The following is a 23026-nucleotide window of genomic DNA, read 5'->3' as shown; positions in this document are numbered from 1 at the left end:
AAAATAACATTATGAAGAGATGAAGTTACGTACTAATTTAAAGACGTTGTTTAAATGAGAAATTTAATTCCACAATATGAGAAACTAAAGTGCTCTACAGTGCCTTAGAAACTATTTTTAATCCATGTTTCTTATTAGAAATCAGTAGGCTTTGTAAATTTAGTCTGAAATGAACCTCCGAATATGTAGGACTTCACTTACTTGGAGTTGAGGCTGATAAGCTCTTCCACAGCTGGCGCCAACATTCCGTCACTCAAATTCTTAACTAGATTGTAAAGGGCCAGGAATGCAGTTGCTTTTTGCTCCCACCTGGAAGAAAATATTGTGTCAGTTACTTTTTTTCACAGTCTTCCAAGCGCAATAAGACATTGATTACATTTTCTTTGCCTGTCACATTAGGGGTTCATCAGAACACCCATAAAACGGATGGAAACAGAAACTATTACACTCTTTGAATACCTCCTTGAATGTGTGATACAACATGTGTATAAATAAATGCTCTAAATAATATTTCATTTTGCTATAAAAAGTTTTTTAAAAAATTACTGTTATATGAATTTGTAACTGTTAAATCTACATAAAATATTCATATAAGGTATGCATTTTTTAATGCTGGTACTGAAGAAAGTAAAATCAGGACATGTAACGGTAGAAAATAGAAGTCTTTCAGATCAAAGGAATTTAATTTAGGTATCCAAATAATGAAGATCCATGTTTATTTTGATCTTAGGGTACTATTTTTTCTAATTTTCATCACCTTATTATGGTCTTCAAAATTATGACAAACTATTTTTAAAACAGAACATTAATGAAAAAGCCTCTCAATTTTAAATTGCTCTCTGTCACCTTTGAAAGGTCATGGAGATAAAAAGAAGTTCCAACTGACTAAAACCTGATAAATATTATATCCAGCTACCAAAATAGGTGAAAAGGAAGATTCAGAAAAGCATAGTCCAAACAGTTTCACTTTAGTTCCCAGTAAAAATCATAGAAGAGGTCCTCATGAAAGCTATCTGCAGGTACAAGAAGGCCATGTGGCAGTGGGCGTGGGTGCAGAAGCACGTACAGCAGCATGTTGATCACCCAGGAAAAAGCAGTGTCCTCTGCTCCCCCTGAGCTTCTAGCACCTGGTAGAACTCATGCAGCCACACAGACTGAGCTCCTGTCCAAGCACACAACCATCCAGATTTCCAGCTGTTGTATGTGTGAAGGGTTATTCCTGGAGTCAGAGACCAAGCAAGCCTATGTGGAGGTGTGACCAGACTGCTCTGCTTGGTGGACAAGCTGCAGGAGGAGGTGGGAAGACTGAGGAATGTTTGGGCGTCTGAGAAGGAGATTGATCAATGGAGCTGCACTCTGCCATCCCTGATGCACTGCAAGCCAACACAGCATGGCCACTAAGAAGGGAGGTCCAAGATCTGTTTTGTGCCAGGAAGAAGGCAGGGTTAAAAGGGGTAAGGAGGAGTGGAAGAACGTTACCACATGAAGTCATAAAAGAAACATTTCCTTGTCCTCCATAACTTTACAGAATAGGTATAAGACCCTGAGTATGGTGGATGAAGTGTATAATGAGATAGAGGAGGAACCTATGCAAGCAGACGTTTCAGAATGACCAACCCCTCACAACAAAATCTCATTAAAACCAGAGCCAAGAAGAAATAACAGTGAGTTATGGTCATTGGTGATTCCCTCCTGTGTGGAACAGAAGCACCTGTTTGCAGACCAGATCCTCTTTTCAGGGTAGTCTGCTGCCTCCATGAGGCATGATTAAGGGAGGTCACCGCAAGACTGAAAATCTCAGTGCAACCGCCAGACGACTATCCATTCCTGCTCTTTCACATGGGTACTAATGTTGCCACAGCAAAAAGCCTGCGACTGATTAAAAGATACTTTATTATTTTGATGGTAAAATATCATAACGGTAAAATTCCAGACAGTTCTGGCCTTGAATTCCATGAGGCAGAGAAGTACAGGAGACATATGACAATTAACTAAATACTGAATTATCAACAGAGGCTAAGGAGTAGAAATCTCGTCTCTTCTATTGCTCCTAACTTGAAATTGGAAAACTTGTGCAGCAGTAACACCATGAGATCTTTCTCCCACACTTAGACAGCTGGAACCATCTGGGTAAGTGTTTTCCATTCCAGTAAAGCAAGTAACCAATGTCTTAGAATTTCTTTTTCTTCTTAAATACTTATATTTGCTTTTAATTTACTTCATATTTGCATATACCCTTTCATGGCTCTCTCTTCCTCCTTTTTCCTGGAACTCTGTTTCCCTTTCCCTTAGACTCCAACTCTAAGCATTTCAGCCTCAGGAAACCTATGAGCACTTTCACCACCTTCCAGCCAATAAGCCTAGCAATATCTTTTTTTTTTTTCTTTTTTCTGACATGGATGCAATTGGCCCAAAGTTATTTGTGCCCATATTTTGCAGTTGTTATCAGCTGGGAACAGAAGAAAACATCACTTTGGCTCCTGAATGAAAGCAACAGATAAACATGAAGCTTTGAGCTGAGCTGTCTGCAACGTCCGTTAGACAGTACAGGAGCACTGTACATTATTGTTTCTCGCCTCTATTATGTATACTGTAATTCTGTGCCAGGAGGGCTACAATATTTATATTTTCTTGGAAAATGGGCCAATATATAGTTGACAATGTTAAGAAGGTTTAAGCTTCAGCACTGACATTTACATATATGCTTTTGGACACAATGTGTTCCAAAGTATTAAATTCAGACTTAAGATGCTGCTGAACAAACATAAGCTAGACACTAACAGAAGGCTTGTGAGAAGAAGTAGTGTCTCTTATTATATCTAGAACTGGAAAAAAATTACAAGATACTGCCATAAAAGTCCTTGTTCAGGTCAAAAGAATATCAGGAGAAGAATTCAGGTGTGCTAGATGTCATATGGGACACTGATATAATAGCTTGTGCGAAAATTACTTACTAAAATCACAAGACATAATACGAAATCCTGCCTCAGCCATCACAGAAACAATACACCAGTGATCGTTCCTAAGAAATGTTGACACCATACTCACGATTCCTGAAGGTGGGAAAAATTACTTCCCAAATTCTTCTTAGTAGTATCAATTAAATTAAAAGTAAAATTATTTGTAAAAATGACATGGTATTCTTTTAGCTTCTATAAATAGTGGCAATAACACAGCGTTCAGGAAGCCCTAGCTGATTTCATTCAACAGAAAGGATGTGTATATGTGATGTTGATGACTTACCTTTAAAAAAATGAAAACCCTTTTCTATTTCTCTTTATTAACACATTTGGGATATGACCCTACATGATACAGTTTGTTCATTTGAAAAACTCACCCACATTTACAATTACTTAAGTCATTTCAATGTTAATACTTCATTTATTCTGCATCTTTTATCTGTGTTTATGATCTCCAGGTATGTTTATGTGGAGACAGTTCATGTTTCTATTCTATTTTATTATGCAAAGGTAAACAATATCAGATTAATAGAACAAATAACATCAAATTAGTAAAACAATTAGTATAAACACACATCATATCTTTAGTTACTATCCCTGAAAATGACACATTAAAAATATTTTTTTCTTCCCCAGTGATGGAATATTTCTTACTTTTTATGTTTTTGCTTTAGTTTAAAAGCATGAAAACATTTGCCATTAGGTCATTTCCTACAGACACAGTAATACATATTAAAAACAAAACAAAGACAAAGAGGGAAGAAGAAAAAGAAAAAACATGCTCTTAAATGAAGCCTTTTTAGTTCTTAAAGCTTTGTGTAGGTTAAGTTTATGAGGTTTTATCAACAGTGTTGTAACTACACCATAAGCATGGCACTGAACAACTAGAGAAGAAAGAAAAATATTAAAATACCCTTAATTTCTGTCAGCACTTGATCACCATGATCCTGTTTCTAAGTGTACAACATGTATTTTTAACAGTCAATACTAAAATTTAAAAAAAAAAAAAACAAACCACCAAACAAAACCAAATAAAGTGAAACTCACAGACATAAACTTCACTTATTATCTTTATATATAACATGAATTCCAGATTTTTTATTGACAACATCAGCATAAGATATTTGCATTACAGAGCATAGTAATACATGAAAGGTTTTTCTATTACTATTACCTCTTTATATTGTCTGTCACTGTCCCTTTATAAAAAATTGTATTTATCAGCAGAAAGTCATATACCCTGTTCTCTACTCTGTGGAAAGAATCATAAAGAATCTCTTTTACTGTAGCACATCTTCAAGACAGCATGAGATTATTGATCTCCTGCTGCCCCCAAAGATGTAAACTCTGTATCCTACTGACCTCTCAAAAAAAAAAAAAAAAATCTCCAAGCTTTCTTGACTTAAGGAGAAGGTTCTCATCAGCTGCAATAGCTTTTAGATAGGATCACAAGTTCTCAATCCACAAGAGATGCCATACTTGAGACTGAGAGAAACTTGACAAAAACATGAGATTTTAGCCGGGACAATGGAAAGAAAGCAAATCTCTCACACATCCTCACTAACTGCAAGATCTTAATAAATATGTTGATCCTGTTGCCAGAACTTACAGTGACTGAGATTCTCACATTCTACTTTGTGCCAAAGAGATGAATTTCTTACGTAAAAATAAAAGAAAGGCATCTTCTAAGATGCACTTTGAGAAATTGTAAGAGCTGATTTCTGAGCACAGATTCTTACTTCTCTGCCTGTTCCCAAATTTCAATAGTTTATTTACTGCTTGAAATCAAAATTAACTAGGATTTTATAGAGAAAGATGTTGATCATGTTTTTCAACACTTTTGTCATAATAATGCAAAAATAGTCATAATTATAAACTTTTTTCTGCCTGCTCTATTTTTTAAGCTCCTGTTTTCATAATCCATTTAATGTTTAAGAAAGGGCAAAATATACTGATAGCAGCTGTTAAAGAAGCGAGAAAAATGTGACAGAAACAGCCCTACAGACCTGGAGGTCAGTGCAGAAGGAGGAGGAGGAGGTGCTCCAGGCAGTGGAGCCTCTGTTCCTCTGCAGCCCATGGAAAAGACCATGGCGAAGCAGGTTGTACCCCTGCAGCCCACGGAGGACCACACTGGAGTAGATATCCATGCTGTAGGCCATGAAGGACTCCACACCACAGCAGGAAAACATGACCTAAAGGTAGCTGGACACTGTGGAAAGACCACACAGGAGCCTGCAGAGAGAAGCCCATGCAGGAGCAGGTTTTCTGGCAGGACCTGCAGCACATGAGGGACTCATGCTATAGCGGTCTGTTCCTGAAGGACTATACTCCACAGAAAGACACATGTTGGAGCAGTTCTGGAAGGACTGCAGCCATCAAAAGGACCCACACTGGAGTAATAAATGAAGGGCTGTATACATGGGGAGGATCCCATGCTGGAGCAGGGGGAAAGGATTGGAAGGAAGGCAAGGCAGATATGAAGTATTATGAACAGACCATAGCCCCCATTTCCCATTCCCTTGCATTGCTCAGGGTGGAAGGTGATAGAAGAGTCAGAAGTGAAGTTCGGGCAGAAGGTAGGCATGGGGGAAAAATATTTTTAGGTTTTTTTTAATTTCTTACTATCCTATTCTATTTTTATTTGACAATAAATTAAATACATTTTCTCCAAGTTGGTTCTGTTTTGCCTGTTGACAATAATTGGTCAGTGATCTCTTTATCTCAGCTAATGAGGTTTTCCATCTAATTTTTTTTCTCCTCCTGTGTTTAGGAGGGAGAGTGAGAGAGTGACTTGGTGAACATCTGAAAGTCAGCTAAAGTTAACTCATCACAGAAACATCTCATTTTTAGGAAACGAAAACATGACAGTTACTTTTTTCCTTATGAAAAAAAATGTAAATGGGGGATGTTATGAAAAGTGAAATACTTAAATTTCTTTGAAGTTCATCATATTCTTATTTAACTAGAGCTATAAACTAAATAATTTATTCAACCTCATATTTACAGTGATCTTTAAGAAGGTACATATTTTCCACAGTTTGTATTATCCTATGGCTAATCAATAGTCAGGACTTTGATGGGTTCTTTCTTTTACCTTATTTTAACTAGGTGCTTTTATGGCTCTCCCCATAAACAGTGTAGGGATATTAGCAGTTGACAAGCTCTTCTATCTGATTTCCTCCCCCTGTCCTGTTAAGAAGTGGGGATAAGAAGGCAGCTGGGTGGGGATCTGGCAGCTCTCCAAGGTCAACCACTACAGCTGCCAGCCTTTTGATCTGAGAACTGCAAAGTTTCGTAACTTATCTTTCTTTGAGGCCATAAGTGTAATGATTGTATATATTTCTCCTTGGGTAGATCACGGCATCAAGAGAGGACCACATGTGCTCCTCTACTCCAGATTTTTAACAGTGGTGGAATTTTAATATCTGAATTATATTCAGATAATCCAAACAAAATTGAGCTCAGTTTTGAAACTTTTTGTCAATAACTGATTTATTCTGACCATAACATTTAGAAGGTGAAAAATATTTTTTACATTATGACACTTCAGGAGCTTCATCTGCTCATTTTGCTCTAAAGAAAACTAAGAAGCTGGCAAAAAAATCTTTGACAATTCCCATCAGACTGATCAGGGAAAACTTCCTGCTTGAATAAAAATCTGAAGATCAGCATGACCTTGAATATGTCAGCAGATACACTGAAGAAATATTTTCTAAGTGTCTCTTTATCTATCTTTCCTCCAGTCTATAGCTGCAGCCAGCCTCTGATTCTTTGGAGGAAGAGGAGAAAAAAATATATCTAACCAATTGCTCATCAAGACAATGTACTCCTTCACTTTGCTGATGACTGCCTAAAGCTCTGAAGCATGAAATTTGATTTTGTTACTAGTTTAATGTAAAGATGCAAGTATGAAGAACATTAAAATGTCAATGCATTAAATTTTGTTTTCCCCAGTAACCTTGAAAGATGGTGATGAAAATGGGGAATCAGAGATTAAAAGATTTCAAGGTCCAAATGAACCAAAGCAGTCCTATATCCATTAAAACCACACACAGGCATTATAAGGTTTTCTGGAGTGAAATGTACCTTTGAAATAGTTTTGTTATCAAATGATTGCACTATCTGACAATATTTAAATACCTCACAACTAGAATATTTATTTCTAATTCTCATGCTATACTTGTCTAAAATTTGGTTCTCAATAACTGGATTAATGTTGCCATTTTGTCTTCAAAGTTTAACAGCTGTCCTCTCTTTTCTATTACAGTTGTGCGCATATACATATATATTCATGTAGAAGTCATCCTTCAATCTTATCTCTGATTAAGCTAGACAACTTAATCTTCAGAGGTCTTGCATTTTAAGGCTGGCTTGGTTTTATTTTCAGAACGAAAGGACTGTCTTCCATTCCTGGCAAACAGTTCCATCTTTAAACCTCATGGCTGAATGAATAATCATCATTCATGTATGCTGCAGTTGAGTACTTCCATGTCCTCATGTATGTGAAGCAAAGGAGGTATGAGGACATGGCTCTTTTGAGAGGAAGGAATTCAAATTAAGGAGTAATCAGATTTAACAAAAAAGGCTATATATTACCACATGGCAATACTGTTGTTTAGAAGGTTTGGCTTAAGAAAGCAACCAGACATTGACAGAGAAGGATGCAGTAATAGTAAGCCAAGTAAGAGGATTATGCCTTAGTAAATATCCCTGTTGGCTCCTCGTGACATCTTATTTTCTGCTTATCAATGACTCTGTTTGGTCTCAAAAAGCAGTCAGTTGATGCACATAACCAAATACTCAAACAGACAATATTATCTCAAATTTGGTTAGATAAATTTAAGCTGGATGCTTTAGATAACCAAAATTTGTGATATTTTATCACCTAAATGAAGACATAGCACATGATATACAGCAAAATTTTGGAAATTCAAGTTATGATAATGATATAAATCATCAGACCTTGACGTAATGAAACTCAGAGGATGCAGCTCCAATATGTTTGGCAGTCATCACTTGGCCTCTAGACATTATTTGTTAAAGCAAGATAAAATCAACCTGTGTCAAGGCAAGTCTAGCCAGGTCCCGACACTGTATGGTCAGGCTGATGTAAAAATTTCTCTCAACCAACAACAGCAAAAATGGTATTTACTAGGCTTTGGGATCTGAAGAAAAAGGGTTTAGGCTTTAGAAGTTCTAAACTCTTAATTTATACATTTTGGTTTATTTGGCTTCGAACAAATAATGTATTTGGATTTTCTTGGTTTTCATATGCATAGTGATTAAATTTTTATGAGAAATTCTTCTATCATGCTTCTGAAAATATAAGCTGAGATAATCCTAATGACTAATTTTAGTGAATGTCAGGGTAAGGACTTGAGTTTATTGTGCAAGGGCAACACTCATTAAAAAAATTCTCCATACGTCTGAATTCACTGTCCATCATCCACTCACTATTCATGTTTGCCGATTCAGTACAGTCTGTTTACTGTTTTCTTCAGTTCATAAAGTGCTTTCCTAAAATGTGCTAGTGAAATCTGGCCAGATGTATCAGGTGTGCTCTAACTTCCCATTTGTTTGGACGAATATTGTGATAGGCTTGATCAGAAGAAAAGGAAGATATATTATCACCAAAGGATGTAATTACTGATGCATTCTAATTTGATTTCATACGTTCTTAACTGTGCATAAATAGTCCCTGGTTAAAGAATGGTTGTGCTATTAAAACAATTCTTCAAATCCCCACATCAATGGTGGCATAAATAATTTTTTCAAAAAATATATAGATGGATCTCATTTGTAAGCTTCATACATCACTGTTTGGGTTTTGGTTGGCTTGTTTGTCTTGTTCTTTTTTGTTTTGGTTTTTTTCCTGCTCCAGCAACAGTATATAAAGCCAAATGAAAGATCTGCATTTTAAGATTTTAAGTCTGTCTTCCTTATCTTTCCCTCTGAAGCAGACCTATTTTATCAATAGATATGGCTGGAAAAATTCTTATTTATTCAATAGCCTTATGCATAACAGTCTCTGGCTGATTTCTAGCACTCTGTGGTATCAGATACCCTACACTCTTTGTTTCTGTTTATGAATCCAGGAAGCTAAAGTAAATATTGGCAATACATACAAAGACTGTCAAAAACTACAGTACTTCACATCAGGAATCAGCATAGCCGATGTCTGTTTTCAAGAACCGGGGAATGCTGTGATGTGGAGTAACACCTGTTCAAATATATTTTATTTATATATTTTTATTTATATATTCCCTCTCATCAGGGAACTGAAAAACGGATTTACTTTGCATGTAGTCCTTGATAATTGTGCTAATATGCAAAGTTTTACCTCAAATATAAAAGTTATGCTGGAAAGGACTAGAAAAGATAATTTCCTCCTAAATCAAAAAGTTATCTTACATTACTACATGACCAGCAGATTTACTCCAGTGCCACTTTTTTCCTTGTCAATGATAAATTTTTGATGAAGTTGTTTCAGTCCTCCTGGGGCTGTGTTTGACCCTGGGTACACTCACCAGCATCAGTCCTGACACACACCTGCAGGCTCATGTTGCAGCCTGGACTCAGCCTGGACTTATCCTCACAGGAGTGCCTAATGCCCTGCTCTGGGGCTACCCCTGACTGTCCCCACTGCCTGACATGCTCCCTGGCTGGGGGCAGCAAATGGGGTCTCACTGAGGTCCTGCCCTACCCACCCCTAAGGAGTCCCCACCATACCTGGCCCCAAGGGAGCCCCTACACTACATGACACCCTGAAATATGTAATGGAAAGTAAGTTAGGTCACAGGAACATGAAGCAGGCCAAATTCAACATCTTTATTAATTATCTGGATGATAGTCTTGTTTAGCCTAGCAGAGGGAAGTCTCAGGGCAGATCCCATCAATGCATATAAAAATCTGAAAAGAAGGTGCAAAGAAGGTGGAATCAGACTTTTTTCAGTTGTACCTATTTGACAAGACCAGAGGCAACAGGAACAAATGTAAAAACACAGGAGGGTCCTCCTGAACATAAGAAACCTCTTTTCTGTGGGGATGACCGAGCACTGGAAAAGATTGCCTGGGGAGGTTCTGGAATCTCCATCCCTGGACATTTTGAAAAGGCCCATAAAGACATGGGCCTTGTCAATCTGCCCTAGTTGACCCTGCCTGAGCAGAGGTTTTGGACTAGATGACCCCCAGAGGTCCCTTCTAACTTCAGCCTGTCCTTATGGTTGCCTGCTGAATCCTGACTATGCAGTAACAGTTCTGGATGTCATATCTCCCATTCATTGCCTTGCTTTCTTCTGTTCTAAAGAAAGAGCTAGTTTTCAACCTTACGGTTCTCCTAATATGGTAGGTCTAATGGACTGTTCTCAAAATCTTCTTTGTGGCTTCAATTGGGAATAAGCTGATAAAAAAGTAGCTGAAGCCATTTATGTAGCAAGAGCAGAATTTGCTATGATGCAGACTGAATACTCAGTACACTAGATGACTAGCTATACACACCACTATGTTTCATACTGTTTTCAGGTACTGCTCCCTGTTCAGGAGTATACAACAAAATGTCTTGAGGTATTTTCTTTGTTTCATTTGAAAGATGGGAGATTAGCTTCTTACAAGATATGGAGTCCAGATAATCTGCTTTGTTGTTTTTGTGATACTGACATTCTTAGTAAAGGTTTACTAAGCCAAGAAATGTAAAGAAAAATTTTACTTTTTTTTTTTCTTTCTTTTTTTTAAAAAAAAAAATAAAAGAGGAGGGAACAAAAAGGAGATAAAAACCTATTGTCAGCCATAATACATTTCAGTCAACAGATAATATAGTATTAGATTTTATAGGCTTTATAAATTGTGGGCATTCGGCTATCCAGATTCTGTACCAAACCTAGTTTTATCAAATGTAATTCTTCAGGAGTATTTTCAGTGCATAATCCAATTACTAGCGTTATCATGGCTATGTTATCACAGATATTTGCATTTGAACTTGCAGCAAAAATAACAAAAGAAGTCAAATAACTCCACTAGATGAAGAAACCATAACCGAAACAGTTTAAAGATTTGCAGTATTTATCTTCAGTCATTTTGCCTATGCTAATTAAGTTAATGAAAAAGCTGAATGTTGATTCAATGAATCCAAGTACTTCTCACTTGTAATAATACATTCTCAGTAATCTAGGTAGTAGATATATAAATTTATATTTTTTTTATTCCATTTCCTTAAAGTAGAAGATTGGTGTGAATCCATATGAAGTTGTAATGTGTTTGAAGGCCATGCTTATGTATTACTGATTCTTTCTACTTACATAATCATAAATCCAAAAGTAAGTGAAGTGCTATGACTAGACTTAGATTTTCCACAGAGAAGCCTAGACTATGGTACAGCAAATCAGACCTTAGAAAGCACACTTGCCCTAGGCTTTTCCATTGTATAAAGCCTATGTCTTAAACAATGCAAAACTCAGACTTATGCACTGAACATTATGTTCATGAACTGTTCCACTTCTGAACACACTAAGCTAAAGTAAAAAAGAGATCAAAACTGATTTTTTTTTTTCCTAAAGCAATTCACAAATGCAATTCTGCTTGTTAAGTACAGTTTGAATCTGCTTCACTACATAAAACTAAAGAATCAAATGTTCCTTGGGGTCTTAATCTCAAACCACTGTATACTCCACAAATAAAGGATCTGCTGAAATTTTCATCATAAATCAGGATTGCCATGCAATTTCCTTCTCACTGTTATAAAGCTATTGTCAGATACCCACAATGTACCTACAGAGTTGTACCACTGAAATGAAAACAGAGTTAGTCAGGACTTCTAAGACATAATCATGTGTCATATTTTCAGAATCTCACCTCTTTCACAAACATGGCATGCAAAATGATTAATCTAAGAGAAGGGGGGAAGGAAAGAAGGAAGGGAACAAACGAAACCCAAACCAAAAAAAGACCCCCACACCCCAACCAACATATTTTTCAGTACCGTCTTATCATTGCTTCAGTTTCATTCACTTCAGTAATAAGGCTCTCTATGCACATATCTTTTCCAGCCTTTCTTACTATTAGTCATCTGTCACCAAACAATGGCTTTACTTTTGCATTTTTGTCTTGCCAAAATACACATATTTCTGATATCTTTCTAAATCTAGTATTTCATTTGTTCATGAAGCAAGAAAGTGTTTGCACATACCAACAGGGTCACAGGGGAAAACTCTGAAGAACACTTTTACTCCAGTTGTTATAGCCAAATAGCACAATGAATCTAGTCAATAGTCTTTGCTAGCTTTATTTTAAAACAAATACTATTATTTCCAAGTCATAGGTTTTTTTCTAAGAAACCACTACATGTGCAATAACTTTCTTTTTTCCTACGAGATTTTATGACAGTGAGGTCAAGTTGAAACTGTAATCCAGTACACATGATCTCTAGCAGGCCTGGTATAAGGCCAAGGGCTCTATACTGACCTCAAAGTGCAGGGTCTCAAGACCTTGCTGTAACTGCCTGAGCTTTACTCATTTTAGCTGGCCTTAACAAGTGCCTAGCACCCAAGTGACCACTGTCAGAAAACTGTATTTCCAAGTTCTGACTAGTTTACAAAAGTAAGTGGTTGGTCCAAGCGCAGCCAGTGCTGACTGTGATTTATTATTGCTACAAAGCACTGTGGTAGTTCAGGTACCTCATATGATTTAAATTTGTCTTAATTGATCTTTGACCAGCTTTACTAATGCATTGCTTATTTACAGTTGAATTACTACTTTTCTGTCTGAAGTTATGTCTAGCTTCAATGGTATAATACTGTTTCAGTCAGAGTCCCTATGCTTATTTTATTCTAGAATACTGGCCTCTAAAAGGTGGCCAGGGAAAGGATCTTTATAGTGCAAGTCTTTATTTAAAGTTTATTTAAGTTTCATTAAATGAGTGATGTTACCTGAGACATATTTGGGACTCCATTCTCAAATTCTCAGTAAAATAAGTCACCAAAAAGCCTCAAAACCCAAGTCTCCCCACCCCCACCTCCAATAAACATTCCCTTCCAAAACAAAATTTTGAATACAGGTTAAAATACAGGAACTGAACCAGAATCTTAGGTGGTAACAGGATCAGCATAGCAGTTTCTAAAGGAATAGAGTAGCACATGGCAAAACACCACAGCAACTATAGTCCGTAAACCATGTTTAAGAAGTAATTCAACAACAGCATGAAAAATTTAAGATTATTACCTAATTCTTTGGGCAGACTGATGTCAAGCAAAAGACAAAACTTAGTCCCTGTTATTTTCCCCACAACCCATTATAACAAAAAAGCTGATGAACTTCAGCTATTTGGGCTCAAAACATACTGTTTACTGAAATTAGGCCAAGAAGAATTAACAGTCACCTCTCTTTCTGTCACCTTGAAGGAATCAATTAAGTTGTTCTTGTGAATTCTACTTACCCTGCAATTCCACCACCTTTCAAACAGTACTGTTAAATTCCCTGTATGAAACCAATTATTCAGTACATGAATCATTACATATTTTCCAATAAACCCATAAATTATTACATGTTTTCTAAGCAATGAGTTTTGATAAATAGTGGCCTAGACTTTGAATGAAGATGTCAGGGAGGAGCACGTTCTGCTGCTCACTGTGAGGAGGCAGCCAGGAGCCAAGGGTGGAAGCAAGGCAGGCAGGGATATGCTTCCCCCTGACAAGGAACCAGGGCACTGAGACAGCAAGTCAGGGCCAGGATCAGGCCCAGACACACTGGCCAGGGACAGGCTTAGTGTAGTGACAGCCTGGTAAGTCTACTGGGGCAAGGCAGGTCCAAGCCCAAGCCAGAAGGCCATGTCCATGGGTCCAGGCTGGGTCCACATTGAATGGGTGTGAGCCTGGGCACAGGCACAGCTGCTGAGCAGCTGCAGCATGGCTCAGGGAGGCACAGCCTCTGCTAAGAAGCAGCTCTGCAGGGAAGGAGAGCTGCTTAGGCTTCTGGCTTCTCATGAACGATGGAGGTGACCATTGACTAAATGCCTCAGCTCATTGCACTGAACACCTTAGCTCAGCCCACTGAACTTTTAGGAATGAGGCTGTGATCAGGATCCTGACAGAACGGGCAAGAATGTGTCAGTCATTTACAGTAAAAGCTGTAGTGCTTTTGATTTCTCCTTGCTTAGGAGAAAGCTCAAATGAATGTTATTTTAACTAGTTGCGGTTCAAGTTTATTGTAAGGACTAAGTTTATTTATGGGACTGTGATTATTGAACTTGAAGAATATGTACAAAACCTAAGAAATGTAATTTTTGCCATTGGTTTATTCCTAATACTTATTCCTGCTATTTTAAACCAATAGCTTCCTCTGTCATCTTGAGAAATACTCTATAGTTTTTCCATGCTTATCCATTCAACCGTAACCTAATTTTGCAATAACTCACTGACATGTTCAGTTTCCCTGTGTAGAAAGTGGTCTGTGATTTTCACCTGCAAAAGTTAATTTCAGATACAAAGCTACAAACAAATACATATGTATATTTATAAAAAAAGTACATTTGAAACCTGGACTTATTTATTAGTTTTCATATTCTTTACTTTCTCCTGAATCCACTATTAGCTTAACTTGTGATTTCAGGAATGTTTTGTTTTGTTTAGTTGTGGGGTTTTTTTTACCTTCTATTGTCTTATTTCAAAATTTTGTTTATGTCAAAATTAAAAATTGAGAGTGCATTGTGAAAGATTAACTTATGTTAAGGTTCATGGCAAGATCTTAAAAATAGAACTAACAGCTGATTTTGAACAGTAGATTTCATTTTTACTGTGTTGCTAATGTTGCATGATTGCATTTTGTATTAACATTCTGTATAAAGACCTGTGCTTCTGTGATACAAGACAGGATGCCTTAAAATCCATTAAGAGGTTACTTAGCACCTCCTGAGATGTTTTCCTCACAAAACATCTTTGAATATACTCTTGTTAAGTTTTACACCTTTTCTAAATGTTACCTAAACAAATGAGAGCTGTAGCTGACATCTATGACCCCACCATGCCATTCTAGAAACTAGTTCATGTTCTTTAGTGTACAGCATGCTATCTGAGTGCTCTGTGGAACAGTGTTATGATATAAATAAACAAAATTCAAAGACCATCCTACGGTCCAGAAAGTGTGGCAACAGGTTATGGGTTGGAAGTGACTGAGCACAGACAGATACAAGATAGCCTTGCAGGGTTAGGGAGAGAATATTTTTCTACCAAATAGGTAAACAATTAATAAACTTGCAGGGCCAAAAGAAACATGGGAAAATTCAGAGAACTAGTATTATATTTAGTAATCATAGCAAAGTAATATGACAGCCAATTTCTGTAAGGGAATAAGTTTATCTTTGCCACTAATTCACATTGCTATGAATGAAAAGTATCTTACTAACTGGCAAATTCAACTCTAGGAACAGGAGACTTATTCAGCCCAGTCATGCAATGATAGAATAGTTTAGGACATTCATATTTCATTTCAATTTCCCACACCTTTCTTGGACAACTCAGGAATGCCATTGACTTTTCCCAGCATGGGCTGTTACGACAAAGAGCATTAGCTCAGTGGGCTGTCCTGATTTGTAAAAGACAAATCTTGATCCAAATATCAGTAGTGATTTGGGTTTTAACTAGTATAAAATATATAGGAATTAAGTAAGGGGGTTGCCTCTGGATATGAATTTCCCTGCAGCTACAGGTCTCTTCCAATCCTTCGGCTCTTATCAGTGATGCACATCATATTCTGTAGCAAACAAAACGTCAGAGTCCACTAGTTTTGCCTTTTTGTTTGAATGAATTGGATATTAACGTGTTCTTCTCTAGGACTAGGAGAAAAAAAACCTACCAAACCAAACTGTTATATACTGAGATCATGGTTATTTATTACTTGCATTGGAATAGCTCATCTTCACTGAGTACTGTAATATATGGAAATTTATTGCTACTTATATTAAGAGCATTTTCGTGTTAGAATTATGATGTGCTTTACTGATTCAAATCAGTTTTAGCTGATTTAAAAAAGAATCAGTTTCATATGTAAATATGTTTTTAATTTCTTGCTTCTTTTCTGAGGTCTGTAAGTGAACTAAACATTCAATAAAATTCTTCAGCTGATGAGAATTTAATTTTTTTTAAAAAAATATGTCTTATTTCTCACTTTCTTACGATAGGCAAAACTCTAAACTATTTTTCTAAAGAATACGGACGCAGCACAACAGCACGCTAGAGCAAAACTGCAATTGTCTTCTATAACCCAGACATTTTGGAATGAAAAATACTTGTATACACAGGAATCTCTACAAAGCGCAGAGTCCTGGAGTAATGCCTCTGTAACTATTACTATTAGAAGAAGAAAGGTGTCAGAATGGACTGGGGCATGAATTCAAAGAAAATACAAACAGAAAAATGTGGAAGTGACTAACAAGGAGGTATGGGAAAGAAAAAAAAAAGTAGGAAATGGTTCAAGAGGGTGAAATTAGAGTTTAAATGAACCTTGGCTGCCATACAAGGTTATATGTGTATGCAGTCTTAAAAAGGTGAAGACATAGCTTGCTCTTTATGCAGTTTTCACTTGGGAAAAAAAGGGTGATGGAAAACAAAGACAGCCAGCCAAGAGTGGGGACCTGGGACATTCTTCATGAAAGGTTGTTTATCCTGGCTTTGCTCACTCTTGGAAGAGAGAAAATATGAAAATATATGAAAATAAGTATGTGCCTAAAACTGCAAATTAGATCAGAATTGCCTGGAAAATATTGTATTTACTTTGTGGTGAAGGAGACTGAGTTGAAATTAAAACAAAACAAAACAAAAAAAAAAAAAGGAATTACTCATTTATAAATTAAAAACATATCATAACTTCTCATCAAGAAGAGCTGTATATGGTGACATTCAATATCATCACAATACTTTCAATGATGCCAAGCAGGACACTTTTTTCGAGGCTGTGATGGAAAGCTACATTCCCAATAATGGTTTGCAAACAAAAAATCAAATTTTGGGTAAGGCTTAAATGAACTATTTCAAAATAATCTCTTATGAAGTTTTATATTTAAAAAAATATTTTTAAAAATTATGCATAGATACCTTAAGCTTGAAATTTAGTCTTTAGGAGCCAAAAAGTTAGAACTAGTCTTTGATTAATGAAACAATGAAAGAGAATAGTTTGATATTTCACTTTTTCCCAAAAAAATACCCTCAAAGAAACACAATGAAATTGGCATTTTTAGAAAATACCAGCTTCAGCAGTAGGGCATTTTGTAATGCAGAGTAATTAATTGAAAGAGCCATTAGCTAATGTAGCAATTGAAACCATCTTTTCTGGTGAAGGGGCCTTAGTGCTTAGCACAATAGTTGCCTGTCTTGGAGTCCACAATATTCTTTCTATGCAGCAGATATATTTGATGCAGAATAACTTTATGTACTGGAATTCCTCTTGAGAACTAGAAGATGCTTAAAAAAAATTACATTCTTTAACTGGGATGGGAGTTGGATAATTTCTTGAACAAGATAGAATATCAAAATCTGGAACTTTCAGGGGAAAGTCTGTTAAAAGATTTGTTAAATTACTTGTCATCATATCCAAAAATCTGTTAAGCAAAGAAGATGCAGGGTACATACCAAGGAAAGGAAGAAATACTCATCTAGATGCTTCTTTGTAAGAGCATCCTTGGACAGAGCTATGCTACATTTCAGTGTTTCCTACAAACATACTTAGTTGCTCAGTCAACCGTCACCTGTGTGGGCTACCTTTGAGATGAGAACATGTGGGAAAGCATAGTCTCTAAGCTTCGTGTTAGTCAAGGAGGTTAGCCAATGTCTGAAACCGATAACTGGGAGCAAAGCCAACAAATACTTTGTGTTTGATACATGGTTAGGTTTTTGAGGAACTAAGCCAAGGAAATCTTCATAGGTCTCCTAGGAAAAATCCACTGAATGTGGTCTAAATAATACTCTTACTGTACTATTGAGATATGGTAAGGACTGGTGAATTCAGCAGTCCTTATTTTGGTACAACTCCAATGGACTTTTACAAAAGCTTTATCTATTGGAAAATGTGGATAAACCTATTGTTAACTATTTTGAAAGTAACATGCAGAGTAAAGACATCTTCCTGATAAGGTCTGTTGATAATGCCTTCTTTTTTAGAAAGAATTTTGAATTTCAGTTACTGCAGTGAAATGAATGTAGACAGAACTTCCTTTCTAAAATTGCAGGGGCATTCTTTTCTAAAACAAACTTTTACATTCTCTACAACATGATTTCTGTACTTTAGTTAAGTATTACTGTTATGATCAACCTAGTCTCATAATTGACTTAAAAAGAGGGAATTAAAAGAAAAGTTATGTATTAGCACAAATACATCTGTTTTCAGCTTTTTTGGTGTTTGTTTTCCATATTACACTCTACCATGAACAGTCCTATTAGCATCAAAAAAGTACTAGCGGTACTGTGAAATTTTCACAGCTAAGAGAAGCATGTGAAGTATTTAGGTGGTTTACTGTTACACACACACAAAAAAACCAACGAGTAATAAAAAGAAGATAATTTCAGGAAGCCTAAAATACTGAGTAATAGTTGCTAAAATATAAATTTTAAATGTTTATGGGAAAACTAAAGCAAAAATGTTATGGTATGAAAAGTAGCAGTTTTATTTCAAAAAAATAGATTTTTCTCATCAGTAGCAGAATACCTAATGTGATATTCTGATCAGTCAAAACAAAGACTATCATTCAACTGACTGTGTGTGAAAGGAAAATTAATCTCTCCTAAAAGAAGCCTACCCTTCAGTGTACTTTCCTAAAAGCTTTTGCATCTTTCACTCTTTGTCATCTTTATGTATGCCCTTTTCAGAAGACATTTTCCTTTACACAAAGACCAACTTCACCAGCAACCTCCTAAGGGATATCTTAGGGTACAGAGGAAACTAAATGTGTTGTAGTTGTATGTCACTCACCTCTATATCTCAAAGACAGGACCATCAGTGACACAGCCAGAATAATCTGTTATTCCTAAAGGGCTTAATATCAGAGAAACTACTGTTGCTTCTGTTGCTGACTCAGGAGATGGAGCAGAACCCACCTGAAATTTTCACAGGCACATATAGGAGAAGACAGTACAGCCTCCTTTGTTCTCTTTGTATCCCTCAGTAAACTGATTGCCCAGGATAAGGAAATGTTAATGTGGATCAAAACTTGTCTCTTTAAAATGTAAATCTTAGTGAATTTGCGTAACGCTAAATGTACACATTCTTAGATCCCGAAATTAAAAATTACTTTTAAATTCCTATTTTTTCATTTTCTGTAAAAAATCTATTACTGATACTACAAATTAAAAAGAATATCATTACAAAATAGCATAGAGTTAGCGGATTTATCATTTTTTAAAAATGTATTTCTGGTTTAGTGAAAATGCCTGATATATGACAGTTTTCAAAGAAACTATTAAACCATAATGTTTATGACTAAAAATTAATTAAATTTTCCATATTACTTTTTACTACTGTTAATAATATACCAATTTGTAGCTATTTTGCTAAGTCTCAAAAGTCAAATTTTAATTTCAACAAAATTTCTAAGAAAAATCTTTTATTATTTTACTTTGATATACTTGACTTTTTAATCTACATAAGACAGTAGTTTTTCAGAGTAAAAAAAACAAACATGGAAAACTAAACTAGACTAATTTCTATTTAAAATTAAAATGGTCTATTAAACACAAAGTATAGCGTGGGACAGAAAATAAGGAAAATATTTTTCAATTTTTTCAAATTACCCAGATATAAAAGTTTACTATTTTCATTTAATCCAGTGAATGATGGAATCAAGTAATCATACAAATGCATGTATATTATATTCTCAAGAGTAAATTCTGTAATGGCTGGGAAAAAGAAGATGTAGTGAATCCATTTCCTTAAAGCTTAGAAATAGTGCAGGAAATAACCCTGATTTTTCAGTATGCATTCCAGAGGTTGGAAAGAAAACAGGATAGACTCCTGTTTCTCTTATAAGAGAAACAAAGACTACTCTTCCTTTCTATTCCTTCCACATAGGACAGAGCTGTGCTGCAGAAATGCACCGTTTTAAAATCCAATTATAACTGTTTAGCAAAGTATTAAGTAAATTACCACCAAAAAAAAGCCCTATCAGGATCTTTTCCCAGTCTGACTTGCTAAAGTAGAGTTTACCATATTGTCAGAACTCATACTGATTATCTTGCATAAGAATTTTTTATTGGCCTGTGATGCTGCAGTAAGGGAGCTGCTGCAGTAAAGGAAAGCAGTTTTTTCTCTTTAACATACTCAAATGTTTTCTTCATTAAAAAAAAAAAAAAGACAAGGAAAATAAAGAAGTGGACACTAATTTCTCCAAGAATCAATGCATCTATGCTTTTCTTTTTCCTGCTTGTTTTCTTTGTGTTGTTTTGTTTTTTGGTTTTTGTTTTTTTTATAATCATTATTGCTGTAGAACTGGTGGTCCCACTAAACAATGCTATAAATGGGGCAAGCTTCATGTATTTTTAAAATGTTTTTGAGGGTGAACTGTTTAATTGTTGATCCTCCCCAACATGAAAGAAGGAAATGCAAGCAGGACATCATCATGTAAGACTTGTTTCTCCTGTTTGTCTAGTACTAAATCAAGGTGATTTGATGTCCCAGATTTTAAATACATTCAAATTGAAGTGTCTTTTTAAGGCAACAGCTTACAGCAGGAAAACTTACAGATAGACCTAGTAGCAGCAATGGAAAACTCTTGCCACAGGAATCCAAGGCTGTCTCTAGAGGAAGTTCTAATAGCAATTTGCTTCCTCTGCAAAGTGCCTACCAAGGCAGAAGCAATAGGAATCAGTTTCCCTAGTGACGTCTTCAGCAACAGGCTTGACAGTTATGCTCCCATTAAAGTTTCCTTAGAATAACAGTGCCAACAGTAAGGACAATGAGAAGAATCTATTAATTTACTCATCACTGACCTGAAGATATGTTGAGATTACAGGAAAACATCTAGAAGGGAAGAAAATAAACCTGAAATTTTCCAATTAACTACAGGAATGAAAGTAGACACTTTTATTAGTAAAGATCGTAGCAGCAAAGATAAAGGAATGAACCTTTAAGGATTACTGGATGTCACACAAGTGTCACCACTAAATTGAACATGTCTCTTAGCTTGTCTCCTGAAGCAATATGACTGTTGTGTGCTAGTGAATTGAAGGTCACCCATTTGTTGCAGTCATTATCGACTAAAAATGTCAGGCTGAGGTGATTATCATTGTATGTTAATTTATGTATCTATTATAAACATGACTGGCACGGCTGATATATACACAATGGTTTTATTATAGATGTGTAAGATGACAACCATTGCCAAAGTCTTCACATATAAAAGTAGTTCTTGTGCAGTTGAGTTATCAAGCTCAAATATATTCAGAATATGCAGAAAAGAGCTGTAAGTTTTGTAGCTTGCTGTCTCGAATTAGTCCTGACATTTTACTTGAAACGGCTCTAACTTCCCATATCAAACACTACATTGCTTCTATCATACCATGCTATAAACAATTTAGTACATTTTTAACTTTTGATTCCATTTTGCTTTTCATGCATGGAAAAGCATGCATTTAGTTCTGTATCAGTACCTGAAATAAATATTATCTTCCCTGTAGATTCTTTTATTAATATACTGATTGCTAAGTGGAAGATAACTGCTCCACTGAAATTCATTTTTTACTTTTTTGTAGTAGGTGTTATTTACTGTAATACGTAATGAAATCCAGCAATGCAGCTCTGGGGTACCATTAAACTGCAGATATGCAGTAACAACATTTTCATTACAGATGTGTCAACACTTTATTTCTTACAAGAGACATAAACAGCAAAAAACAACAATCACCTGATTTTGCTAGCTCTTATTGGAATTTTCAAAATATCTCCTTATAATATATTTTTTGTTCTTAATAACGGTTTATTTTTACAGATAAAGTTTGACTGGTTATTTCAGTAGCTACAGGTAACTTCTATAGTGTGCTCTAGGGAGAACAAACAATGAAATTTCATTTTACATTTTTAGAACATGTTTAGAACAACAGGAAAATATATGCTGCAGAATAAATAATAGGTTAGGAAAAGGTTTATGAAGTTTTTTGGGATTGATCTACCTGTAAAATCTTTTTAATGCAAATACGTTTAATCTTTTTTCCTACTAACAGTGTCAGAAAGTAAATCTTAGGTCAGTACTGCTATTACACATTCCTACTCTATAATCTTTATTAAATCACTGAGTCCAAAAATCACTGACCCTGCAAAGATGCAGTTCAAGCTGCTTTCCTGAGAGCAGTTGATAAAAAAAAATTCAATTATGTTAGAGATAAGAGTCTACATTTTTCAAACTACGTTAATAGGACCATGAAGAACACATTTCTAAGGGTTAGTAAATGTGATTTCGGAGTCTGACAGTCATAAATATAGAACTGTTTGTGCCCATATCCTAAGAAGTTTCCTCTGTTTTCTAGGAACACAGATCTTCCTTTGAACAATGAGCAATTAGAATCTAGAAACAACCATCCAGAAAAGTAGTTTTCAAAGTAAGAATTTGCTTTTCCAAGATTGTCTTATCACACCTTGGTGCCTATATATTTTTTCTGTAAAAGGACACCTGCGGTTATTAGCAAATGTACATTTGCTTTCACTGTGTCTCCTGACCACTCAAGCAGAAAAAAAAGCCCTCTCTAGAACAGAGATTAACTTTGTGAGAAGCTTTTGTACTTCTATAGAACTTATTATCTACAATTACTTCAGAAATAATAATTTTTAGTATTTACTTTATCCAGGAATGAAAATGAAGCCAGCTCTAGGGTGAAGGACAGCAATTACTTTACTACTAGGGACTAGCACTACATAGTATTAGGGATAGGAAATAAATAAAATAAAATCTCAATATAATTGAAATACTGTGGGAATTCACAGAGAAAAAAAATATTTCTTCAGATTTAAACACACACACACCCCCCTTATTAATTAATTCTTAAGTAATTTGTTTTCCCTTAAAAAATAACCTGAGACTTTTGGTTTTGGTTTTTTTTCCT

General features: G+C 35.7%; 1 long non-coding RNA gene across 1 annotated transcript in view; it reads right to left on the bottom strand.

Annotated features, from left to right (window-relative positions):
* Window positions 1-201: 201 nt before the first annotated feature.
* The window catches only part of LOC119141536, a 329884-nt gene continuing 307059 nt past the window's right edge, over window positions 202-23026 (bottom strand). Inside the window, exon 3 of the long non-coding RNA XR_005101947.1 lies at window positions 202-309. This is a non-coding gene — a long non-coding RNA (uncharacterized LOC119141536). The remainder of the gene's footprint in view (window positions 310-23026) is intronic.

The sequence above is a fragment of the Falco rusticolus genome, chromosome Z, assembly GCF_015220075.1.
Source record: "Falco rusticolus isolate bFalRus1 chromosome Z, bFalRus1.pri, whole genome shotgun sequence".
Classification (NCBI taxonomy): Eukaryota; Metazoa; Chordata; class Aves; order Falconiformes; family Falconidae; genus Falco; species Falco rusticolus.
Note: the sequence above shows the minus strand (reverse complement) of the source record. Positions and strands in the feature narration are given on the sequence as shown.